At 43.8% G+C, this 24699-nt stretch overlaps 1 protein-coding gene and 1 pseudogene across 3 annotated transcripts in view; both read right to left on the bottom strand.

Annotated features, from left to right (window-relative positions):
- The window catches only part of MGAT5 (alpha-1,6-mannosylglycoprotein 6-beta-N-acetylglucosaminyltransferase), a 389028-nt gene that overhangs the window by 321488 nt on the left and 42841 nt on the right, over nucleotides 1-24699 (bottom strand). Inside the window, exon 2 of one of the 3 annotated variants that reach the window (XM_067025906.1) lies at nucleotides 16093-16142. The exons of the other annotated variants lie outside the window; for them this stretch is intronic. The gene's annotated coding sequence lies outside the window, so the exon portion shown is untranslated. The remainder of the gene's footprint in view (nucleotides 1-16092; nucleotides 16143-24699) is intronic. 3 annotated transcript variants of the gene reach the window in all.
- LOC131751500 (glycine cleavage system H protein, mitochondrial-like) lies at nucleotides 11367-11866 on the bottom strand (annotated as a pseudogene).

The following is a 24699-nucleotide window of genomic DNA, read 5'->3' as shown; positions in this document are numbered from 1 at the left end:
GCAGTAGCAACCCTAGCGTTCCACACCCGTCTCTGTTGTCCGTGCCGACAGCCGCGGCTCGCGCCCGTTTCTGGAGCTCCTTTACGCGGTGCCCTTAATCCCCTCTCCTCGCGCACCAGGAAACAAAGAGGAAGAAAAAGTCTCTTGCGTTTTCGGCAGGTCCAGACTCTTTCCCAGACTCCCTCCTGGCTAGCTGTGGCGCACTAACCCCTTCAGGCTGTTTTCACTGCCAACTCCAGACCTCTCCCTGGGATCCGACTGAAGCCCGAGGCTCAGCTCCCTGCCCCTGCCCGCCCCGGCGGGTGAGCAGACAAGCCTCTCGGGCTGGTGAGTGCCAGTTGGCACCGATCCTCTGTGCGGGAATCTCTCCGCTTTGCCCTCCGCACCCTGTTGCTGCGCTCTCCTCCGCGGCTCCGGAGTTTCCCCCTCCGCCACCTGCAGTCTCCGCCCGCGAAGGGGCTTCTAGTGTGTGGGAACCTTTCCTCCTTCACGGCTCCCTCCCACTGGAGCAGGTCCCGTCCCTATTCTTTGTCTCTGTTTATTCTTTTTTCTTTTGCCCTACCCAGGTACATGGGGGAGTTTCTTGCCTTTGGGGAGGTCTGAGGTCTTCTGCCAGCGTTCGGTGGGTGTTCTATAGGAGAAGTTCTACGTGTAGATGTATTTCTGATGTATCTGTGAGGAGGAAGGTGATCTCCACGTCTTACTCTTCTGCCATCTTCTTGCACCCCTCACTTTACTATTAAAAAAAAAAAAAAATTCACCTGCCAATGCAGGGGACACAGTTTCAAGCCCTGGTCCAAGAAGATCCCACATGCCGCAGAGCAACTAAGTCTGTGCGCCACAACTTCTGAGCCTGCACTCTAGAGACCGCAAGCCACAACTACTAAGCCCGTGCGCCACAACTACTGAAGCCCTAGAGCCTGTGCTTCGCAACAAGAGAAGCCACTGCAATGAGAAGCCCACGCACCTCAACGAAGAGTAGCCCCCGCTCGCCACAACTAGAGAAAGCCCACGCACAGCTACGAAGACCCAACGCAGCCAATCAATCAATCAAAAAGAAAAACAAGGCAGGGGGATGGGGGAGTTTGAGGGTATAGTTCTTGCCCCCAGAGCATTCTGGGATTCCCTTGCACCTGATCACAAAGCCACAAGAAGGTTCTGCCCATACACTCAAGACAATACAAACGACTGAGGTGCAAGAAAAACTCCCGCGTCTCTAAAATGCTCTCCGCGCCAGACTGGTCTTTCCTCCCTGCCATTCAAACATTCTTGAGTACTTCTGTCAGGGACTGAGTACGTGACGATGAAGAGGCATAATCCTGGCCCTCAAACTGTAGCGGGGAGACACACAAGTCAATGGATCCTTAGACTATAACATAAAAGTAGAATCTACCCACTGATTAAACAAGTGTTTGTTGAGCACCTACTACATGCAGGGCACTGTTCTGGATGCCAGTGTACAAAAGCAAGAGTACGTAACAGACACAGGATAATCACAAGAACACAGAAGAAACCCATCACATCCTATCCAGGAGGATCAAGAAAGCCTTCTCTGAAAAAGGAAACCCTGGAAGGAGTCCTGAAAGATGAAAAGAAGATGGTGGAGGAAGGCATCCCCAGAGTGGAGTGGGAGCCTGTGCGTGGAGCAGAGGTACCAGTGACCAGTGACAGTCAAGGGCACTATTGCCCTGCACGCCTAGAACAGAAGGGGAAGCAGGGGGGCCAAGATGAGTCTTGGACGGCTAGACAAGGTGACCAGGGACCTTGACGCCACAGCAGGACTTAGGGCTCCCCTGTAGTTGAGTAATTTTGAAGAGCCTGAATTCCAAGAGTGGCGTGATCTGATTCCCATCTCAGATATAATACCCCGAAATGGTTTTTATTTGCAAGCACTGCCTCTCCTGCCTCAGAGGCTTGAAAATGCAGAAGACGGGCAGATTTAGATTTAGTAACTGGATACAAACAAGTTTCAAAAAAATAAGGCATAGAAGATTCTTCCCTGTCTTAATTAGAGAAGATGGCTAGAAACTACTAAGGCGGCGAGGGGGAGAAAAAGAAGAATGTTTTTTCACAAACCCCAAAAATCAAGTGAGCAAAAAGCAGCTTCCCAGAGACAAACCGTCCTGACTTAGTAATTCTGCTAGAACTGCTCATTTTCATCTCTGCTGGGACCAACAGAAGCTGCGTGACAAATGCTCTTCACGTCCCGTGTGGCCTGCTGCCACATCACACCTCGGTACGAGCCACACCAGCCTCCCAACTTGGCCACCAAGCTCGTGGTGAAGGAGCCAACCTCTGACAGATCCAGAAAGAAGTGAGTGTACATATTATCACCATGGACAATGGCTGCAAGGAAGGCTATATTTTCCAAATAATATTTTATATTAATTTAACAGTTCAACATTCCCAAAGGCCTTCAAACTGAGGACTGAATTTCCCCTAAAACATGAAGGGCAATTTCAGATCCCTATAGCCCAAAATTCAACTATTAAACATCCCACCCATTCTGTCCCTATAGACAAGACACACTCACTACTCAGAAAATGGTACCCTGTATATAATAAACTGATGCAATGAGATTGCATTGCCATGTTATGGTTTCCAACCCAAAACCAGTTAAAAGTTCCTATGTTATATATCCTGTTTATTGACCACACTTTAAGCCTCTCAGCTACTCTAGCTTCAAATGAACTTGATTGCTTCGATACAAACACAAACTCCAATTTAATTTCTACACGACTATCTGCCTTCCAAATGAAATTCTAAAGCCCAACAAGTGAGATCATAATTAGGTTGGTTACGTTTTTTATTATAGAAGCAAGCACATTAAATGTTACTGCCTTCAAGGCCAATGTTTCTATTAGAGAAGCCACACATGAAACAGACTGGGAATTTTTCTTCATCTACCGCTGTGAGTTGCCAAGATGTTTAACTGCCACATTTTGGAATATTTCAAATGTTTCCAGTCAGAATCAAAATTGAGAGATGGGTTAAAAATTAGTCTTCACTGTATGCAGTGTATAATGAATTCCATCACTTAACATCCTAAAACAGGCAAAACTAATCTTGCTGAGAAATCAGGTCGGTGCTTACGCTTGGGATGGGGGTGAATGCAGATCTTGACTAGAAGGAGGCACAGGGGAGCTGCCCAGTACTGTGCATGGTTTACTTCTTGATCTGGGTACAAATGGCTGTGATAACTCACCATGCTGTCCACGAACCACATGTAAGCGTTCTTTACGTATAATTTAGTTAAGTTTAAAATATTAGGGGAGAGGACAACTATTTGTCTACTCTCATGAAGACTGTAATAGGTCAGTACTTCAATTCTATGTGGCATTTGAAAGAAATCAGATCAACAGAAATACTGATCTGTTTTACTGGACATGCTTTCATTCTCTTTCATTCATTTTTCTGAAAGATCTCAACTATGTATTTACAACTGCCAAGATACAGAAACAACCTAAGTGCCCATCAATGGATGAATGGATAAAGAAGATGTGGTGTGTCTATATATACACAATGGAATATTACTCAGCCATAAAAAGATGAAGTCTTGCCATTTGCAACAACGTGAGTTAAAACAGAGAAAGATAAATACTGCATGATATCACTCATATGTGGAATCTAAAAAAAAACACGAACAAGAAAACAAAATAAATGAACAAGCAACAAAAACAGGTAGATACAGAGAACACACAGCAGTGGTTGCCAGATGAGAAGGGGTGGGGCAAAACGGGTAAAAGGGACCAACTGTTTGGTGATGGATGGAAACTAAACTTTGGATTGTGAGCAGCCTAGAGGGCATACAGAAGTAAAGATATAATGTATACATGAAACTTACATAATGTTATAAACCAACAGTACTACTTCAATAAAAAATACATATATACTAACCATCCTAAGCGTCACGTGCGCAGCATGGAGAACACCCAGCGTGAATCATTATTTAACATCCCCTCCTCCATACAACACAACTAGTTCCAGCAACAATCAGGCAATAATCATCATTCTATTCTTGAATCATTTAGTTTTAAAATAACCATTTAAAAAGAAGGTCGAATTTATTTTTTTTAACATCTTTATTGGAGTATAGCTGCTTTACAATGGTGTGTTAGTTTCTGCTGTATAACAAAGTGAATCAGCTATATGTATACATATATCCCCATATCCCCTCCCTCTTGTGTCTCCCCCTCCCACCCCTCTAAGGTGGCCACAAAGCATGAGCTGATCTCGCTGTGCTATGCAGCTGCTTCCCACTAGCTATCTGTCTGACATTTGGTAGTGTATATATGTCAATGCTACTCTCTTACTTCGTCCCAGCTTACCCTTCCCACTCCGTGTCCTCAAATCCATTCTCTATGTCTGCGTCTTTATCCCTGTCCTGCCCCTAGGTTCATTAGAACCTTTTGTTTGTTCGTTTTTTGAGATTCTATATATATGTGTTAGCATACGGTATTTGTTTTTCTCTTTCCGAATTACTTCACTCTGTTTGACAGACTCTAGGTCCATCTACCTCACTACAAGTAACTCAATTTTGTTTCTTTTTATGGCTAAGTAATATTGCATTGTGTATATGTACCACATCTTCTTTATCCATTCATCTGTCAGTGGACACTTAGGTTGCTTCCATGTCCTGGCTACTGTAAATAGTGCTGCAATTAACATTGTGGTACATGACTCTTTCTGAATTATGGTTTTCTCAGGCTGTATGCCCAGTAGTGGGATTGCTAGATCATATGGTAGTTCTGTTTTCAATTTTTTAAGAAACCTCCATACTGTTCTCCATAGTGGCTGTATCAATTTACATTCCCACCAACAGTGCAAGAGGGTTCCCTTTGTTCCACACCCTCTCCAGCATTTATTGTTTGTAGATTTTCTGATGATGGCCATTTAAAAAGAAGGTCAATTTTAAAGTGACTTCTAAAATGCAGCAAAACATTTCTTCCATGAACTAAAGTATGCACTTACCCAGCAATATGACACCTAGGAGTTCTCACTCTCTCTCACTGTTTTAAATTTTAAGTACATATTAAAAACTCCAGGGACTTCCCTGGTGGGGCAGTGGTTAAGAATCCCCCTGCCAATGCAGGGGACATGGGTTTGAGCCCTGCTCCAGGAAGATCCGACATGCCACGCAGCAACTAAGCCTGTGCACCACAACTACTGAGCCTGCCCGCTAGAGCCCGCGAACCACAACTACTGAAGCCCGTGCGCCTAGAGCCTGTGCTCCGCAACAAGAGAAGCCACCGCAGTGAGAAGCCTGCGCACCGCAATGAAGAGTAGCCCCCGCTCGCCACTAGAGAAAGCCCGCACGCAGCAACGAAGACCCCAGGCACCCAAATAAATAAGTAAATAAATAAAAACTCCAAATGGTCACACAGTGACAGAAGTGAAGAAACTCAATTTCCATTTGTTCATCTTCAACTGCACTATCACTGTTTATCTCAAAGCCCTATTTAAACATAAGAACATGTTGTACCATAAGGACGAAAGGCATGAAGTACTCCTAAAGCAGCTCCAACACGGCCAAACTGCTAGGAACTTAACCCTCAAATCAACGTGCATCACTCGGTCCACATGTACCGGAGCCAACTGTGTTACAGAGTTGCCCAAATTAATTTCCATGTACAATACAATGCTTATTAAAGGGAACTTTTTTTAAGTGTGCTGATCTTATGTGTGTAAATAAACATATACTCACACATATGTATATATAATTATTAACAGCAGCAACTATTCAGAATGTAGAGGAGCAAAAGAGGTTTTACCAGAAACTATTTTATCAGTGGCTTCATTTAGATCTGCCCACACGTGGTGGTAACAAAACGCAGACTGGCTGAAGTCAGCTATACTGGTTTTAGCCTCTGTAAAGGCTGCCCCCCCCCCCACATCCCCACCTGCAGGGGACCGCTCCCATGGCTCCACCCATGGGAGGCAGCTGCACACAGCCAAAAGCAAAAGAACCCTGCAGACAGACGGCCTCTGAAGACACAAAATAAACGTCCAAGTTCAGACACAAAAGCTTTTGTGTTCCGCACTTTAAGACAGCCCTTGCAGTTTAGAGTGAGGGTAAAGCCAGGGTTTCTCAATGTCAGCACCGTTGGCTATTTGGGCAGGCTAATTCCTTGCTGTGGGACCATCGTGTATGCTACAGGATGTGAATCTGCCTGCCTGGGCTCTCTCCACTGCATACACCGACCAGTAAACACACTCCCGTACCCTTGAACCAAGATGTAACACAGGTCCCCCTTCACCCACAGCTCGGAATCCCCTGGGTGGAGGTTAGAACACCTCGGGATGGCACACAGGAAATCAAGCCCGGTGCTCGCCCCAGGGAAGGGACATGTTTATTATCAGAGCTCCCTTTTCATTCTTAGCAAGTGCATCTATTTCCTATTCAAATACACATTTAATTAAATACACAAAGAGAGGGTGTGCCACTGAAAAAAAATGCCAGCAGCCCTCTCAAATTACTTTTCCTTTATTTTCAAATATGTACCTAATGAATGGAAACAAAACGAACATCTTTCCCAAAAGGCCATTCCAGCCCAAGAGAGATATTCTATAAACACGGGCATAAGTGACCACTGTAAAGAAAATATTTCCGGACATGCCTCCACCCCCGAATCACTTCTTTTACACACGATTCTAACTTGCTGTGGTTCCTCCAGGTCAAAGCAGCATGGAAGCGGCAAATCAGAACAGCAGCAGCAAGGTTAAGCATAGTGTCCCCAGAGGGCATTGGGAGAGGCAGCCTGGTTACTGCAAAAAAAGAGCCGAGGATTCGGGGACAGGAAACCTGGATCTGAGTCTCTGTTCTACCACTTTCTCACCCTGGGGCTCTGACCAAATCACAACCTCCCAAGATGCCAGCTTTTATTTATGAAATGGAGAGTGATGTGTGCTTCTAAGAGCTGCCTTGAGAACTAACTCATTCGAACTAAGTGAAGGTTTTCATCCAGGTGTCAAATGTTATTACCTTTATTGTAGAATTACACACATCACCAGTCTCTGCCAGATGTAACTGCTAGCTTTACCAATAGGAGTTTTGTCACTGAAAACAGCCCCAGGGTTGGTTCCAACAGCATGCACAGCAGATTCAGAAGGTAGAAAAGAGTAGGAAACGTGGAAGCGTAGAGCACAGGAGTGAAGGGCAGGGAAGCCAGACTGCCTGGATTCTCATCCCACTGGGTGATGCTGGGCAACTTTTTTTTTTTTTTTTTTTTACTTCTACATGCTTCAGTCTCTATCTACAAACTGGGGATAACAGTGGCACCGTCGGTGCCCATTATTTGCAGTAGTGATACTTTACAAAATCTCTGTGAACACTGACTTGGCAAATATTAAACCAGTGATCCTAGGGGAAGGGAATACGGGCTTAGATTCTCGTGAGCCTCTGGTCAAAACATTTTTGTCCACTGATCAACACGTAACCATAGGGACTTCCCTGGCGGTCCAGTGGTTAAGACTTTGCGCTTACACTGCAGGGGGCAAGGGTTCAATCCCTGGTCGGGAATGAAGATCCCACGTGTCTCGTGACCGATAAATAAATAAATACATACATAAAACATTCGCTGTCACCTATTAAAATCTTTTAAAAATCAGGAATAAATTATTTTTAAAAATACATAACCATGTTCTATGTCCTTCCGTTTTAAGACACCTTATTTAATATATGCAGTTGATTCATCAATATTGAACTCACAACAGGACTATAACTCATGCTTGAAGAAGCTTATCTAACACACCTGTTTTCTCCCTAAGGCACAGCACAGCCTTCTAGCACTTTGGAACTCTCGACATAATTCCAGCACTACGCTTGGGGGCCATTTTAAACAACAAAATCACCAACGGAAAAAAAAAAAAAAAAAAGCTCAAATATGCCAAGAGTTGCACTAATGAGACCATGAAGAGGACACCTAGTTATAGTAGGAGACCTGAAACAAGAAGGCAGAGCATCTCCTATCTGAACTGGGAACATGCACCTCAGTAACTCAAATTTTCCTCCACTCTGTGTGTGTCTACAAAGGGTCGCACAGTGCTACAACTACTGATTTGAGCGTTACACAAATAAGTTTTAACAAGGAGGCAAATTTGCATGTACAGAATCCGCAAATAATGAGGATCAACTGTACCAGACTCACAAGTAGCTCTGATGATTCAATGAATGAATACAGATAAAGCACTGAGAACTTCCCTATGTATAGGAAGCACTCCACAGATGTTCATGATTATTGGGGAGTCAAATATGTCCATAACACATCACAAGGCTTAACAAAACTGTGAAGAAAGAACACAGATGGTGGTAGAGAACCACAGATGAGGGAGTATGGCATAGAATAAAGAAATCAAAAACCAAAACTCAGGAAATTTCTTCCCTAAAGCAATCTTCCACTTAACCTATTTATCTTTCTTTCTCTCCACCAAAAGGTTACACTCCCCAGGCTAGCCGTCTACATTTCTGCTCTCACATACATTCACTGAATGCTTTGTCCTTTTTTGCAACATATGGTAGCAAACTACATTTCCCCAACTCCCTCACCAACTGGCTTCCAGGTAGGGTTGGCCTGCGGGAGACACCGGCAGCAGCTGGGAGGACAGGTGCAGAGAAGAGGCCGGGGTCTCTCATCCCCTTTCCATCTACCCACCAGCATCTCCTCCAGGGATGCAGCCCTTTCCAAAGGGTTCTACTTCCCGTTTCTGGTAACACTTCCAACTCCCATGCCCCCTGCAGCCCTCGGGGTGGATTTCTTCTGGTGGCTGCAAATGTCTGGGTTGCCACATGCTCTTTGGTACATCAATGTCACCTCTTCGATCACCTACAAACCCAGTTTTCTGTAGTAGGTCCTCTGGTCACAATGCCTAGTCCAGTTATCCTGACTGACATAATACCACACATGGCTCCAGAAGGATGCTAAACCTGCAACTCTCCTGCCAAGACCAGCTCCACTACACACACACACACACACACACACACACACACATCCTTCCCACAATCTCACCTCACATTCAGACTCTGGATTGAGGACAAATAAAGGTGCTTTGGTTTGCTTTCTTTTAATTCACTGCTGCCGGAAGAAAGTGCACTTACAAAACTATTAGAGCTACTTCAGCTTTTCATCAAGTATGTTACCTCCCCCTTTCAACATGGGTTAGTGGTTGCCCCACTCCAACAGTCTCCTGCTTAAGTGCTATGTACTTTTAAAAGACTAAGCAGTACTCCCCCCTCATATACCTTGCTTTAAAAGAAAAGAAAAAAGATCCAAATGCGGCCGATGGCACATGGCCAATTTCCTCTCATGGTCAGCACTAGCCACGGCTGCTGCTAACAGCGGTCAGTATAATCAATGTCCATTAATTCTGAGGCAATTTCCAATCTTCTCTTCCCATTGTTTCTTACTCAGGGCATAAAAATGCAATGCCTGACCATAATCACGAACAGGCATAAAAGAGGAGTCAACAAGTTCACGTGGATAAAAGAATGCAAGAGTGAACGAGATTCTGACAAGTGAATCAGAGAAGCAGGAGAAAGGGGGCCCGTGGGCAAGGCTCGCTACTCACTGAATGCCTGTTCTCTTCTCCTCCCGAGACACACAGCTGGATGGCGTGTCCCAGCAAGGTGAGGCCAGAGGACCTGCGTCTGTGCCCCCTTCCAGGGCACTAGAATGAACACCACTGCAGGGTAATCCTGGAGGGCAGGGGCTCACAAAGTCAGGGCCTATTTAGCTTTGGTCGCTAAATGACTTTTTCTTTTTTTTTTTTTTTTTGCGGTACGCGGGCCTCTCACTGCTGCGGAGCACAGGCTCAGTGGCCATGGCTCACGGGCCCAGCTGCTCCGCAGCATGTGGGATCCTCCCGGACGGGGGCACAAACCCGTGTCCCCTGCATCGGCAGGCAGACTCTCAACCACTGCGCCACCAGGGAAGCCCTGACTTTTTTTTTTTTAATTGAAGTAGAGTTGATTTAAAATATTGTAAAAGTTACGGGTGTACAGCAGTGATTCAGTTATACATATATATGTATATTCTTTTTTCTCTGATTCTTTTCCATTTTCGGTTATTACAAGATATTGAATATTGTTTCCGGTGCTATACAATAAATCCTTGTTGTTTATTTTATATACAGTAGTATGTATCTGTTAATCCCATACTCCCAGTTTATCCCTCACCCCTCTCCTTTGGTAACCACAAGTTTGTTTCCTATGTCTGTGAGTCTGTTTCCTAAATAAGTTCATTTGTACTATTTTTTAGAGTCCACATAGAAGTGATATAATATTTGCCTTTGTCTGACTTACTTGACTTAGTATGATAATCTCTAGGTCCATCCATGTTGCTACAAATGGCATTATTTCATTCTTTTTTATGGCTGAGTGATATTCTGTTGTATGTATGTACCACATCTTTATCCATACATCTGTCGATGGACATTTAGGTTGCTTCATGTCTTGGCTATTGTGAATAGTGATGCTATGAACATTGGGGTGCATATATCTTTTCAAATTCGAGTTTTTCCAGATATATGCCCAAGAGTGGGATTGCTAGATCACACGGTAACTATTTTTAGTTTTTTAAGGAACCTCCATACTGTTCTCCATAGTGGCTGCATCAATTTACATTCCCACCAACGGTGCAAGAGGGTTCCCTTTTCTCCAAACCCTCTCCAGCATTTATTATGCTAAATGACTTCTTAAAAGGGGTAATTTCCCCACCTCCACCAGCCTAAAACTATGAACTAGGAAAGAAACCTGTACTGGGTATAAAATGACTATACGTACAGACACACACACACACACACACACACACACACACACACACACACACACACAGGGGTCCTTCTGTTACAGAAGGTCACAAACGCAGGACATGTGCCTTTCAAATGAGCTGGGCAGACATCTGGTCAAGGTGGCCAAAGGTGTATATGAAATAATCCCCAGCAGGTCCCTTCCAGACGGATCTCTAAAAAGAGAGATCACCATTTGGGTGAGGAACACAGGAATGGGCACTGTTCCTGGTTCCCCGTCTCCTGCTGGGGAGAACAGTGCCCTGCAGACCAATAACACTTTCACTTTGTAGCATAAAAACCAGGATTCAGAGAGGTCAGGGTGGGCCCTCCGCAGAAACAGAGCTGAGACCCCCATCTCCCAGGTCAGTGCTACTACTCAAAGAGGGTGGGAGCATCCACAGAGGGGGGCCAGTCCACCAAGGGTTTCTGGTCTTTGAAGAGCTAAGTACCAAAACTGAGGGTAAGTGTCCTTTTAACTTTTACAGCCAGTGGACAGGGTAACTTTATGTCTTTGAATCTCGTAATAAAATTGAAGGCTAGTATTTTACACTTCCTTCTATTTTTTTTTAGATTAAGTTGTTTCAAACTAGTTTATTTAGGGGTTCCATTTTCACTCCTCAATAGATTTTATGTATTTCTCATATGCTTCTTCACTCATTAGTTCACCTAGTTCTGAAGGGTTACTGAGTGTCAACTTGATCAGCCAACCATCTTCGTAACAAGATTTGTTGACAAATCCTGGATTTTCTGCTAGAGCTTCATTAATTTCAGTTACTTCTGATAGAGAATAGAGTTCACGAGCAGCTTTCACACTTTAAAGCACCAAATTCCTCGTTTGTTCAATTTTGTCCCAACTATAGGCAGTAAACAACATCTCCCAAAGCTTCCTGTGCAAAATTGCTGATTCCCACTGTCCCAACACCATTTTCTGTTGTTACCCATTCATGTTTGTGAATTTACGACCCGACAGCAGAGCGGGTCCGGCGCGCAGCACCCAGACGGCGCCCGCCCGCAGTCCCCAGGGCCGCAGCGGGCAGGGCGCGTTGGGCGCAGAGATGGCGCGCAGGCTGCAGACCGCCATGAGCGCAGGGGACCACTTCCTTTTTTCTTTAATCTCACTTTTTCTAGCAATTTATTTTTATGGTACCATACCATGATGGCTTAGAATTTTTAAAAACAGTTCCATTTCTGCAGGCACCCAGAGTCCCCAAATTCTTCAACCAAATTCCCATGGTCACCACACCCCCTTCCCCAATCCTTCCTGCCTCACCCTCACCCAGGCTCTCCTCTACCTTTCACCCTTCCTTTCCAGGAGGAAACTCCCTTTAAATGGGTGGTGGTAAACTTTCCGGTAGGCCCTCCAATGCATGCGCAGTGGACACTGACTCCTGTGAGCCATCCTGAGCTCAGACCAAAAGGAAGAGGTTAAAAGTGATCAGTCATCCATCCACACGGCGAAAACAACACAGGACTCCGGTCCCAGAAAGCCATCACGGTAAAAGAAGAAAACAAACTGTCCGTGGCCCTTACCCATGTTAATTAACCCGAGGGAGAGCCTCAGCCTGCCCAACAGATGCTCTCTATCCATCACCTAAACCTGAGACGCAAAGTAAAGGAGCCTTCGCCTGTCTCCTCAAGGTAGGTCGACATACGTGGAGAGATGCCACGCCGGCTTGGGGAGAAAGGAGAGGTTACTGACAGAGTGAGTCACATGTGCGGCATGAGGTACGATGAAGTATTATGGGAAGGGAAGGGGACGGGGAGACGGCATTAGCTCTGTCCAGCAGGACCCACTGAACTGCCCATTACAAGGGAGCCCTGAACTAGTGGAGGAGGAGGACTTGGAGAGAAGGATTTAAACACATACACCTCCTTGAAAATGAATGAAGAGAAACCGTCTAGACGACAATGAAGGGACAGTGACATAAGGAACGAAACCATAGGAAACGGCGGAGCCAGGCAGCACCAACCCTCCCCGGAGCGTGGGTACCACGGGGCTTGCTGTAGGTCTCCGTTCTAGGCAGGTCACGTGTTTTAGACTTCCAGGGACAAATGAATGGTAATTTTAACGGACACCAACATCGGCACCCTTCACAGTTACTAAGACATGTCATCCACGAGATCAGAAATGCAGGCATTAGAGGGGGATGTAAATGAGCAAGTACTCTACCAAGTCTCTGCACTTGTCTGGGTATTTGAAATATTTAAACATTTTTCAGTATTTTTTTTTTTCAAGTATAGCCAGAGAACAGACACATGACGCTGTTTTGAAACGTCTTTGCCACAAACCGGGAATTCTGATTAGATCCAGTCCAAACCAGTCATGCCTTGGGAAGACAACTGCTCTGCTGTCCTACGTCTGGCCTGGTGACAAGGGGCAGCCCCAGCCCTGAGCTCTGCCCTGCACCCCACCTTTCCCTGGGGCCGACAGGGCAGCGGGGTTAATCCAACACGCCCAGCTATCAACTGGCGGCAGCTGTCTAGACAGACTGCAGGCACCTCTAGGGCTTCGAGAAGGAGGGATGAGATGGAGATCCAATGTGCGCCACAGGCAAAGGGCCGGGAAGGTGACAGCCATCCTCAGCTCTCTTCCCAAATCCTGTGGCCACCATCAAGCCAGTTCAAGAGCCTGTCCCTGCCCCACTCCAGGCAGGCCACGCAGTGGACGCGGCTGCACGGCCCACAGCCAAGGTCAGGCACTGACATTTTTCAAGACGTGACTAACATCCCGGGAAGCACAGAAAGCAAGCTGAGCACGGACAGGGAAGGCTGCTCCATCTTAAGTGCGCCCAAGACTTGCCATCTAAGCCCCCATTTGTGTTACACCTCTGCCAAGATTACTCATCTTTGATGCCAACAGGAGAATGCCATGAACTTGAAACTCCATCATCTGGATTTGTTGGGGACTGTATTTCAATGCCTGCATGAGCAGGATGAAAAGAAAATGAAACCAAATGTTGCCTACCTAACACCTGTTTCTTTTTGATGCTCATTGGCTCGGCTCATCCTGCTGCCACATGCCAGGTTGTGTACTCGCCACTGATGGTGTGAAAAGGAATAAGGCCAACCCTCGTGCTCAAGGAATATACAGTCTAGACAGACCCACGGTGAGTAACACACCTTCTGCTGCCCTCCTACGCCTTAGCCTTCTCCTCTGGCAGTGTGGGTTCACGAGATCTGCTGGCATGGCTATGGTTTTAACTTCCATTTTTATCAACACTGCATCCTTCTCTTCCGGTCAGGTCTCCAGAAACGAAACTCTGCGATTGCTCTTTGAGAAACTAAGGCATAAAAAACCAGGTACAGGATCTACCAACCTACGTGAGAAACATTTTCTGACACCCATTTCCCAGCAACACCCCTTCTTACCACAGACTCTGTGGCAGAGTTACAGTCATTTGTTTCCAGAAGCCAATCATCTCCCTGATCTACACTGACTCAGGGTTACACATAAACCCAAGCCTAAAGCTGGGACAACTTCTTTCCCCTTGAATCAGAAGAAAGACAGTTTTACAAAATGGCCAGGGGAGAAGGGTGACTGTTTCTCCACCTTCAGGAAGACCCAACCACCTCCAAAGTCCTGGGCGTCGTCAAAGTGTGGAGAGTGTGCTTTATAATCTGAGGGCTAATTTAAAAGATGGTAAGACATGCAAACTCATCTGTGATACGGCTTTCAAGTTATAAATGTCAGTGACAGCCAGTCTGCTGCGTTGGGAACTCCTCCAACAGGTTGACAGCAGCCCAATTCCACGGCTCTGGAGGAGGCTGACAGACAGCTGCTCTTTCAGTAGTTATTTTGAAAGGAGCCAAGAGGCCCTTCCAAAGGCAGCTAGGTATTGGCGCGCTGAAGGGGGAAGGTGACACCATATCTGGTGGCAGGTAGACACAGCCCAGGAGTGCCACATGACGCCAACACGTCTGCCTGCTCCACGAAGACTGTCAACGCCACACAGTGCAGGAAAAAAAGAAAAAAAGAAAATCACAGCAGAGGAAAGGCAGAAAGATGCACATCCTTCCCAGAGCACAAGCCATTGCACCTGGGTATCAGGGACCGCAGACCCAGCTCTAGTCTCCACGATGCCATCTTGCTACAGCCCCAGCTGCCATGCCTGGCACCTCTTGGAAGGCAGTGAACGGACTTCCTTATCTGTCGGCACTTCACTAGTTTCAGAACAGACCCTTGAAGATAGATGGTTTACTTGTCCGGTCCCTGAACTGAAAACCACCCCCTTTCGGTCATGTGTGTGATGTGGAGGTAGGGGGATGTGTACAAGGGATTAAATATGCTTGTTCTGTCTTAGACAAAACCCTAATGTCTTCAGAGATGCAAAATCTCTTTGAGGTCCTGACAGACGCTTCTTGTTTCTCTGGTTTCTCCCAGCGGGACAAACTTTCAAGGTGACAGCTAGAGAAAAGCCTCTGATAAAAGTCACATGGTCACATAATTTGAGTTCTAATTAAGGCTTTTATTCACATCAGACATTCATCGGCTTGTCAGTTGCTGGAGTGGATTTTCCTGTGATGCTGTTAGGGACAAAGTTTATTCAAAGATCCACACACATAAGAGAAACTAGAATTATGAATGTTTCATGTTTCATTCTGCTGGCCCCATAACCTTGACACCCAAATCCTATTAGTCTGTAAAATCCAAAAATTCTGCTCCCAAGTTGAATGTCTGATTTACCAAGGTGACTCTCAAAGGTAGCTTAGACAGTGGTTTTAAGCACTCAGGACTATTCATACAGCTAGAACAAGGAAGCACTCAGCAAAGTGCTTCCTCCGTAAAATATGTTCATAACTGGGGGCTTAGGAAAATGTACTCCGTGAACAATTCCTTGATACAGACATAGTTCAGAGATTGTGCAGTCATTCTGAGTCATACTCTCCACTTCATTGGCTTTGCTTATTTATGTTCACACCATGATTCTCTGTGTCTGAAGGGGCCAGCCCTTCCACCTAAGAGTATCAGGCCATAATCCAGCCCAATACATTTACGTTTGATAATGACTAAGTAATAAATGACCTTCTTGCTCCAGTCAATTTACTAATTCGAGGCAGATAAAACATTCTTGCCCAGTTAACCCAAAAGATAAATTCCACCAGGTCTCAACCAAATAGCCAGAGACCTACGTCTCCTTGGGATTGAGTTGCACTAGAAGGGCAACCCCCTGGCCCTTTGGAGCTGTGGTGCATTTTGATAGTTCCAAATGCTAATGTCTGACTCAAATCCTCAGTCCTCTCCCCCTAAGGGCAAATATCCCGGGTCTGTGCTTAGCCAGGTAAATATGTGCTTACTATGGTACTTACATGGCCTGATGGATCCGCCTCCAATGTCTACTATAGAGCAGTAATCACTCCTGCAATCACAAGGACAAAGACATTTTTAAGTTTCTCCTCTTTAAGAACTTGATCCATTGCAAACAGACAGGCTGACAAAGAGCTTCTGCGAACCAGGCCTCTCACATTTCAGAACCCGACTGCCTTTTAAGATAAACACCGAAAAATAGCTAGGTGAGCATTCCCTATCACTTCAACACCCAGAGGCATTTATCTAAAAAATTACATTATCTCACTTGTTAGGATCCAAATCCATCCATTATTAGTTCAGCAGGAGTAAGGCTACATTTGGCAAAGATGGAGCATCTCCACAAAACCTCTCTTTGTTCCAAGTCTCAGGAGGAATTAAACCAAAGCTTTTACCAATCCTTATGCTTTCCCGACTGGACTACATTAATTTATACACACAGTCTCAAGTAGGTGTATACACATGATTTAAAAAATACACGGCTCTATGACAAAAAACCAAGGAGTCTGCAATACAAAATAAAGCCAGTTGAATTACAAGCCTGTTCTTTTAAATATAACAGATTACTTGTACCTGCTTCACCTTGAATAAAACCAGAAAAGCAGTAAAAAACCATTTTAGAAATATACCTACTATGTGCTTCTGATATCACTAGTATTTTCCCTCTATAAAACTCCTTTACAGAAAAACAGAAGGGGGAAAACATGTCCTTTAACAGATACATACAGTGTTTCTGATATTCATGGAATTTATCAGCAGAGAATTATAAAACTGAAAGAGAGCTCAATAGAGAGGGAGGGAAGGAGAGGGAGGGAGGGAAGGAGAGGGAGAGGAAAAGAATAAAGACCTTGCTGAACAGACCCATCTTCAAGCTAACTGCCCAGACGTCTTCTAAGACTAGCCAACTGGTCTACTTTTTACTTAAGACCCTCATGGAAGAACAGGTACCATATTCTGCTGGAAAATGTCTGAAAGAGTTTTGTTTTTTTAATACAAAGATGATTCTCTTTATATGGTCTGCAGCATATAACTACCCTTCACAGCACTAACATTTCTGTGTCAACAGTCTCTGAACAATAGCACAAGGTTGGTGCACTGGGGCACCTTACAAGAGCAGATTCAACCTGCTGTTATTCCAAATCCACCATCTCCATGAAAGAGTCTGGCCTCAAATGCTTGCTAAGGAAGGGTAGAAGGCTGGAAGGAACTGAATCAATGCTGGTGACCATGGGGCCCCTTTTGTACCAGCTTCATTCTGAGATAGCTTTGAGGTGAAGGAATGGGTTATCATGATACAGAAAAAGCTACTAACTCATGTAAGCAGCACCAAGATACATTTCAAGAAAATAATCCTAAGCATCTTGGTCAACATCAAAAACACATTCTCATGTAGTAGTATCAGCTAACAAAACGAACACCCATGTGCCTCCGACCGAAATAATATCAACTTACTTTCAGTGCCTTAACTCTTTTCTGTATGTTTTCATAGACACCTAATTTGGTATATTACATGGCAATTTGCCTTTGAATATTGCGATCAAGTGCACAGGCCGTGGTGACTTAATGAATCATACCAGCAGTGAGACTGGTATGATTCACAAGTCAAAATGTTCATGATGTGCCAAAAGGAAGAGAAAAGTTCATTACCCTTTACCTCCCCCAACGCTTTCAAATCTGGATTTTCTTTAATAATACTCATACTAATTAAGAACTCAATGTCAACTTCACTTTAAGAATCAGACAAGCTATTCCCTGAGTCATACGAAAACTACTGCATTATGCTTGGCTCTATATATTAGCAAAATTCGTGGTCACCAAGAAACACAAAGGCCATTCACTTTTATCCTCAGCAAAGCTTAATGTTCAACTAATCTTATATATCATTTCCCGCAGAGCCAAGTATATAAGATTAAAGTTTACAGCCATTTCTAGCTGCATCTATAGATAAAGAAAATGTTGAAGGAAGTCCTTTCTCCTTCCTAATTTTCAAAACCAGCACCACTCCACAGCTTTCATCAAGATTTTACCCAAAGTATCTTTTCTAGGTATTAATAATAGGTTCCCTCAATCTCTTCTTGGGCTTATGCTTGGCTTTTCCTCCCTTGATTATACCTAAACTTGTGAAAGCACTTGTAAATAGAGATCATGGGAATGCAATTCAATCTAGAAAGAATAAGGTAGCAATCATTGGAGATAGAGAGTAGCTAGGAAAAATTGGAATCCCATTTTCAACCAACCTATACCCCTTTCTTTTTATATTTCGGATAAAATATATTATAAATGACCCACAAACAAAATAATCTACTTGATGAGCTCTGCCCTCTAGAGCAGCATTCTATCAGAAATCTGCATCTGAGTATCTTGCCTATTGCCCCCTCCCCATTCAAAGCATCTCTAAAGGTGAGCCATGATAAACCCAGCTTGTTAAAGGACCACCTCTGCAGCACCTACTCTGCATCTGATGACACAGGATAATGGAGGCCAATTCCAGACTGGTGGGTCTCACACCTCTTTGTCCCTAATGCCCTTCAGCACCGTCATCTGTTGGGCTGATCCCTTTTCAATTTTATACTCAAGTGTTCCATCCTCTTATTCCCTATGGACAATGTCTCTCCAAATAGAGAATCTCAGAATCTTTATGTGACCAGGGATACAACTCAAAGCAGGCTTTCCCTCTCTTCTTTTCCACAGCCTAAGCAAAGGTGGCTCACTGTGAACACCAAAGCTGTCCCGACACTGATTCATGTGAGCAAATAGTTGAAGGGAGTTTATGGCTCTGCTTAAAATATCTTCATGTCTAGAAAAAAGATTTCCAACGATAAGGCCACTGAGCGCTTACACATTGGAAACAAATCATGACCATCGTTATAAGCGTTTTTAAAATTTTTCCCTTTAATTCTTTTTATTTTTTTAATTGAAGTATAATTGATTTAAAAATATCGTGTTAGTTTCAGGTGTACAGCACGATTCAATTTAATATATATTTCTATATATTATACATATATATTTTTTCTTCTTCAGATTCTCTTCCCTTAAAGGTTATTACAAAATATTGAGTATAGTTCCCGATCATTGTAAGATTTAAGTCATTCAATCTTCCGTAAGGAACATCAGATAGTCACAGAGAAAAAAAGGCCCATAATTACAAGAGTGGCTTCATATTTGGCTTTCACCTTAGGTTGGGCAGAGCAGCTAAATTTACCACACAGCAAAATTTTGCCCAGTTACAAAGATCTAGAGTGGTCCTTGACATCAGAACTTCTACAATTTTGACCTGATACGTTTGGTTTCATCACATTTAAAACTTGCTAGCATCTTTCCGTTTCGGTGAGGTCTTTCATCAAGGCTCCACTGAGAGCTTCCCAAAATAGACTCCAATCTAAATTTGCCTCACATGGCTCACACTGCCTGGACTCAAATGCAGAGGCCCAGCCTCACAAAGCCAGTGCCTCTCCAAGCCTCTGTCTCCTTGTGTCTAAAGGAGAGATAACCACAGTGCCTCAGTCAGAAAGGATGGGGGGGGGGGAGGATTCACAAACTATTGCGCCCAAAAAGCACGGCTGCCACATCAGAGAGGCAGTGAACGCTCCCAAAGGTTAGCAATTATTATTACTGTGGTTGTTACTCCTATAAGAGGATAATAAGCTAATAGGATAATAAAAGGGCAGTTCTACCCCCGCACTCCGTGCCCCGCCACTCCCCCGGCCTGAGTGAGTCAGAGTCCCTGAATCAGCTAGTCCTTTAACCCCGTCCTGTCTGAGCAGAAGAACAGACGCCCTCCGGCGACCTACACCTAGAGGCGGGACCAAACCCAAAGCTGAACCCCGGGAGCTGTGCAAACAAAGAAGAGAAAGGGAAATCTCTCCCAGCAGCCTCAGGAGCAGCGGATTAAAGCTCCACAATCAACTTGATGTACCCTGCATCTGTGGAATACCTGAATGGACAACGAATCATCCCAAATTGAGGAGGTGGACTTTGGGAGCAAGATATATTATTTTTTTCCCCCTTTTCTCTTTTTGTGAGTGTGTATGTCTGTGCTTCTGTGTGAGATTTTGTCTGTATAGCTTTGCTTTCACCATTTGTCCTAGGGTTCTGACGTCCCGTTTTTGTTGTTTTTTTTTTTTTTTACTTTTAAAATTTTTCTCCTTAATAATTATTTTTTATTTCAATAACTTTATTTTATTTTATCCTACCTTATTTTATCCTCTTTCTTTCTCTTTTTTTTCCCTTTTATTCTGAGCCGTTTGGATTAAAGGCTCTTGGTGCTCCAGCCAGGCGTCAGGGCTGTGTCTCTGAGGTGGGAGAACCAACTTCAGGACACTGGTCCTCAAGAGACCTCCCAGCTCCACATAATATCAAACGGGGAAAATCTCCCAGAGATCTCCATCTCAACACCAAGACCCAGCTTCACTCAAGGACCAGCAACGAGCAGTGCTGGACACCCTATGCCCAACAAAGAGCAAGACAGGTCTACAGCCCCATCCATTAGTAGAGAGGCTGCCTAAAATCATAATAAGGCTACCAACATCCCCAAACACACCACCAGACGTGGACCTGCCCACCAGAAAGACGAGATCCAGCCTCATCCACCAGAACAGAGGCACTAGCCTCCCCAAGCAGGAAAGCTACTCAACCCACTGAACCAACCTTAGCCACTGGGGACAGACACCAAAAACAACGGGAACTATGAACCTGCAGCCTGCAAAAAGGAAACCCCAAACACAGTAAGATAAGCAAAATGAGAAGACAGAAAAACACACAGCAGATGAAGGAGCAAGATAAAAACTCACCAGACCTAACAAATGAAGAGGAAATAGGCAGTCTACCTGAAAAAGAATTCAGAAAAATGATAGTAAAGATGATCCAAAATCTTGGAAATAGACAAAATGCAAGAAACATTTAACAACGACCTAGAAGAACTCAAGAGGAAGCAAGCAACGATGAGCAACACAATAAATGAAATTAAAAATTCTCTAGAAGGGATCAATAGCAGAATAACTGAGGCAGAAGAACGGATAAGTGACCTGGAAGATAAAATACTGGAAATAACTACTGCAGAGCAGAATAAAGAAAAAAGAATGAGAAGAACTGAGGACAGTCTCAGAGGCCTCTGGGACAACATTAAACGCACCAACATTCGAATTATAGGGATCCCAGAAGAAGAAGAGAAAAAGAAAGGGACTGACAAAATATTTGAAGAGATTATAGTTGAAAACTTCCCTAATATGGGAAAGGAAATAGTTAATAAAAGGGCAGTTCTAGAACCAGTCAGAAGCCTGGAACCACACAGCCTGGTGGTGCCCAAAGCATTACATTCTGATTTTGCTAACAGCTATTTTGTCAGGCAGACGTGACAATTAACAATGATTTAGTGCCTTGTGCCCTGGAATACCCTTACTTAACATGAGGGTTCTACAGATGGTCCCTAGGTAAAGTGCCCCACTTACAAATAAGAAAAAAAAAAAAAAGCATTCCTTGGGACTTCCGAATTCATCACTAACTTGGATTACAGAGAGAATACTTGTAGCCAAGCAAGTTTACCCAAGATTTTACCAAGACACGGGCCAGGAGACCACTCACCAAGGTTTGCAACTATTTTTAACATTCATTGACAACGTCACAAAGAGCAGATCCCCTTTACAAAACTGGCACATAACACCAAACAAAGCTCAGTATTTTCATCAAAATTATTTTTAACAGCCACCAGGGAATTAATCTTAAAATTCTGGTTTTGGAACCATTTGAGTTACACCTGTTTCTCTCCCCTAGCCTAATGGCTCTCAACATACAGCCCTGGAAGCAGCAACATCAGCATCACCTGGGGAAGCTGGGAATGCAAAAATCTCAGACCCCACCACACACCTACCAAATCAGAAACTTGGTTGGGGTCCGGCCATCTATCTGAACAAGCCCCCCAGGAGGCTGGGATGTAGTCTCAAGTCTGAGAACTGCTGCCAATAGGCTATTCACATGTGGCCTGGGACATCACTTCAGGCAGCTCTTTTCCTTAAAAACTATCTGGCATTTTTCTGTTCCTTAAAAACCTGCTATAGGATGATGTCAACTTCTCCTTTCTATTTTTAATTCCTCATGATGAGGCTGAGGATGATTCATTTAGCACCTTATGTGATCACTTAAATAAGTAAGGCTCCTTCTCTCCCACCCCTAATGGAAGGTGACTGATGCTTGTTAGTTCTGATGTAATTATAGGAACAATTCAGTAACAAAAGCTTGTCCTTTATCAACCTCCGGGAAAGCTGTAACAGAGAGTTATAATTATAATGCTCCATTCTTTTCCACAATGTGTGCATAATAATGTATCCTTTGAAACTGATCATACTGCATGTCATAACAAGGAAACACAGAACCCAGGATCAAATTTAGTTTATTGTAAATAGAGATCAAAACTGCAAATGTTTGGGCAAACCTTTTCAATTGACAGGGAACAAGTATGCATTAACCATCTGTCTTGGTCTCATTTATCTAAGTGAAACATGAAAAAAGAACATTGATTTGATGCTTTCCATGGGTCTCAAGGCGACCTCACAATACTGAACTGGTCTTATCACCAGACACCACCCATCATATAACTAATTATCAAAGCGGGAAGCATTAAGGGGCATTTCCTAAATAACAAATAACCCTTCTCTATACCTTTAATTTGTTGAAGCACGTATTAATTCGAAGTTAATTTCATACCTGCTGTGAGGTCTCCTGATGAATTGCGACTACCTACTATTATTAATTGCCCTTTCCTTTTTGATTAATTTCACACTTAGGCCGGGTAAGAAAGGCAAGATTAATGATCTCTGGAAGACAATGTTTGGTTCTTGTAAGATACTAAATCAACCTCAAGTGTTGAAGTAAACAGAGAACCCAGATAAGGAAATGATAATGGAATCATCTCCAGGAGGTGTCCAAGGTGCCAAGCAAATAAATGCCCAGAACCCCAGAGAGTGTTTAAGCTGTAAACTCCAGTTTATACTCTTCTGGGAGGGGAGGAAAATGAAAGTTGGAACTCTGAAGATTGCAAGACACCCTGATAAACTTGTGCCCTTACCAGTGACTGCAGCGACGGATTTATCACATTATAGTTCTCAGTTTGGTAAGGGTCCCTCTGTGTATTACTTAGCCTCTTCACAGCCTTCTTGCCTTCTCCCCACTCTCTCTGTGACAGTCTCAGGACTCCTAGCTCAATGTGTGAAGAGACAGATCTCCTTCATCAAAGGATTTAAAGAAAAGGAGTATAAACTCAATCCAATCATGCACTTTTCAACAGTCAGGGACCTTTGTGTATATATGTTAATCCTATTTCCAATAACACCTACATACATTGAGAACCCGCTATGTGCCAAGACACTAGGAACTCTGTATAAGTTATCCAACCTAACAAGAGCTCTTGGAGGTACTATCACATACATTTTACAGATCAAGAAACGGAGGCTTAGAAACCTAAATATCTTGCATAAGTGAACCCCATCTTCACACAGATCTGTCAGGCTCCTAAGCCTGGAGTCTTCCATACCATACTGTTTCCCTGGGCACATGAGTAAAGAGAACATTTACGGCTGTGTGGAAATTATTCCAGAAGACCTGAAAGCTACGGGCATGCCATTCTCCTCTAAGAAACTTTCCTGCCTACTCCAGCTCCAATGACCCAAGCCTTCTTTGAAGTCCAACATTTTTTCTGTTATACTAGAGTATAGTTGATTAACAATGATGTGTTTAGTTACAGATGTACAGCAAGTTATACCCATACAAGTATCCATTCTTTTTCAAGTTCTTTTCCCATTTAGATTATTACAGAATATTGAGTGGAGTTCCCTGTGCTATACAGTGGGTCCTTGTTGGTCATCTATTTTAAATATAGCAGTGTGTACATGTCAATCCCAAACTCCCAGTCTATCCCTCTCCCCCCACCCACCCTTTCCCCTGGTAACCATAAGTTCATTCTCTAAGTCTGTGAGTGCTTCTGTTTTGTAACTAAGTTCATCTGTATCATTTTTTAGATTTCTGAAGTCCAACATTTAAATAAAATTCCACAATTCTATGCTATCTCTTAGACTTTCTAATGTCTACTAGAGTACCCTGTATCTTACATCTCCCCTCACAAACAAGCCTGCCCAAATAAGACCTATATCTAAGTTCTAAACACGTCCATCGGTCATCTCTGGCCATTGTCTAGAGCATCATCAATATAGTATTAGCCACTTGCTACATGTGGCTATTTAAGTTACAAGTAAGTAAAATAAAAAAACTCAGTTCCTCAGACACACTAGGCACATTTCAAGTACTCCACAGCTTCATGTGGCTAGTGGCTACCAGGTTGGACAGCAGAGATACAGAACATCTCCCTCGTGGCAGAAAGCTCTACTGGACAGCACAGGGGTAGAGATATTTCAGGACAGCATCTTTTCATCTAAAATCCTTCTGACACTGTACAGAAGGACACAGCCTCTTCACAGAACTAATTAAGGGCTTCACTAGGCTAACTGAGGCCATACCTACATGTCCTCAGATGTCATCTTTTAGGAATAACACTCCTTGAGAAGTTCGGTCACTGGATAAACTTATAAAGCAAGCAGACTGACCTCATACAACACAAAGTG

Source organism: Kogia breviceps, chromosome 2 (genome assembly GCF_026419965.1).
Source record: "Kogia breviceps isolate mKogBre1 chromosome 2, mKogBre1 haplotype 1, whole genome shotgun sequence".
Classification (NCBI taxonomy): Eukaryota; Metazoa; Chordata; class Mammalia; order Artiodactyla; family Physeteridae; genus Kogia; species Kogia breviceps.
The sequence above is the reverse complement of the archived record's forward strand: the minus strand, read 5'-3'. Positions and strand labels throughout refer to the sequence as shown.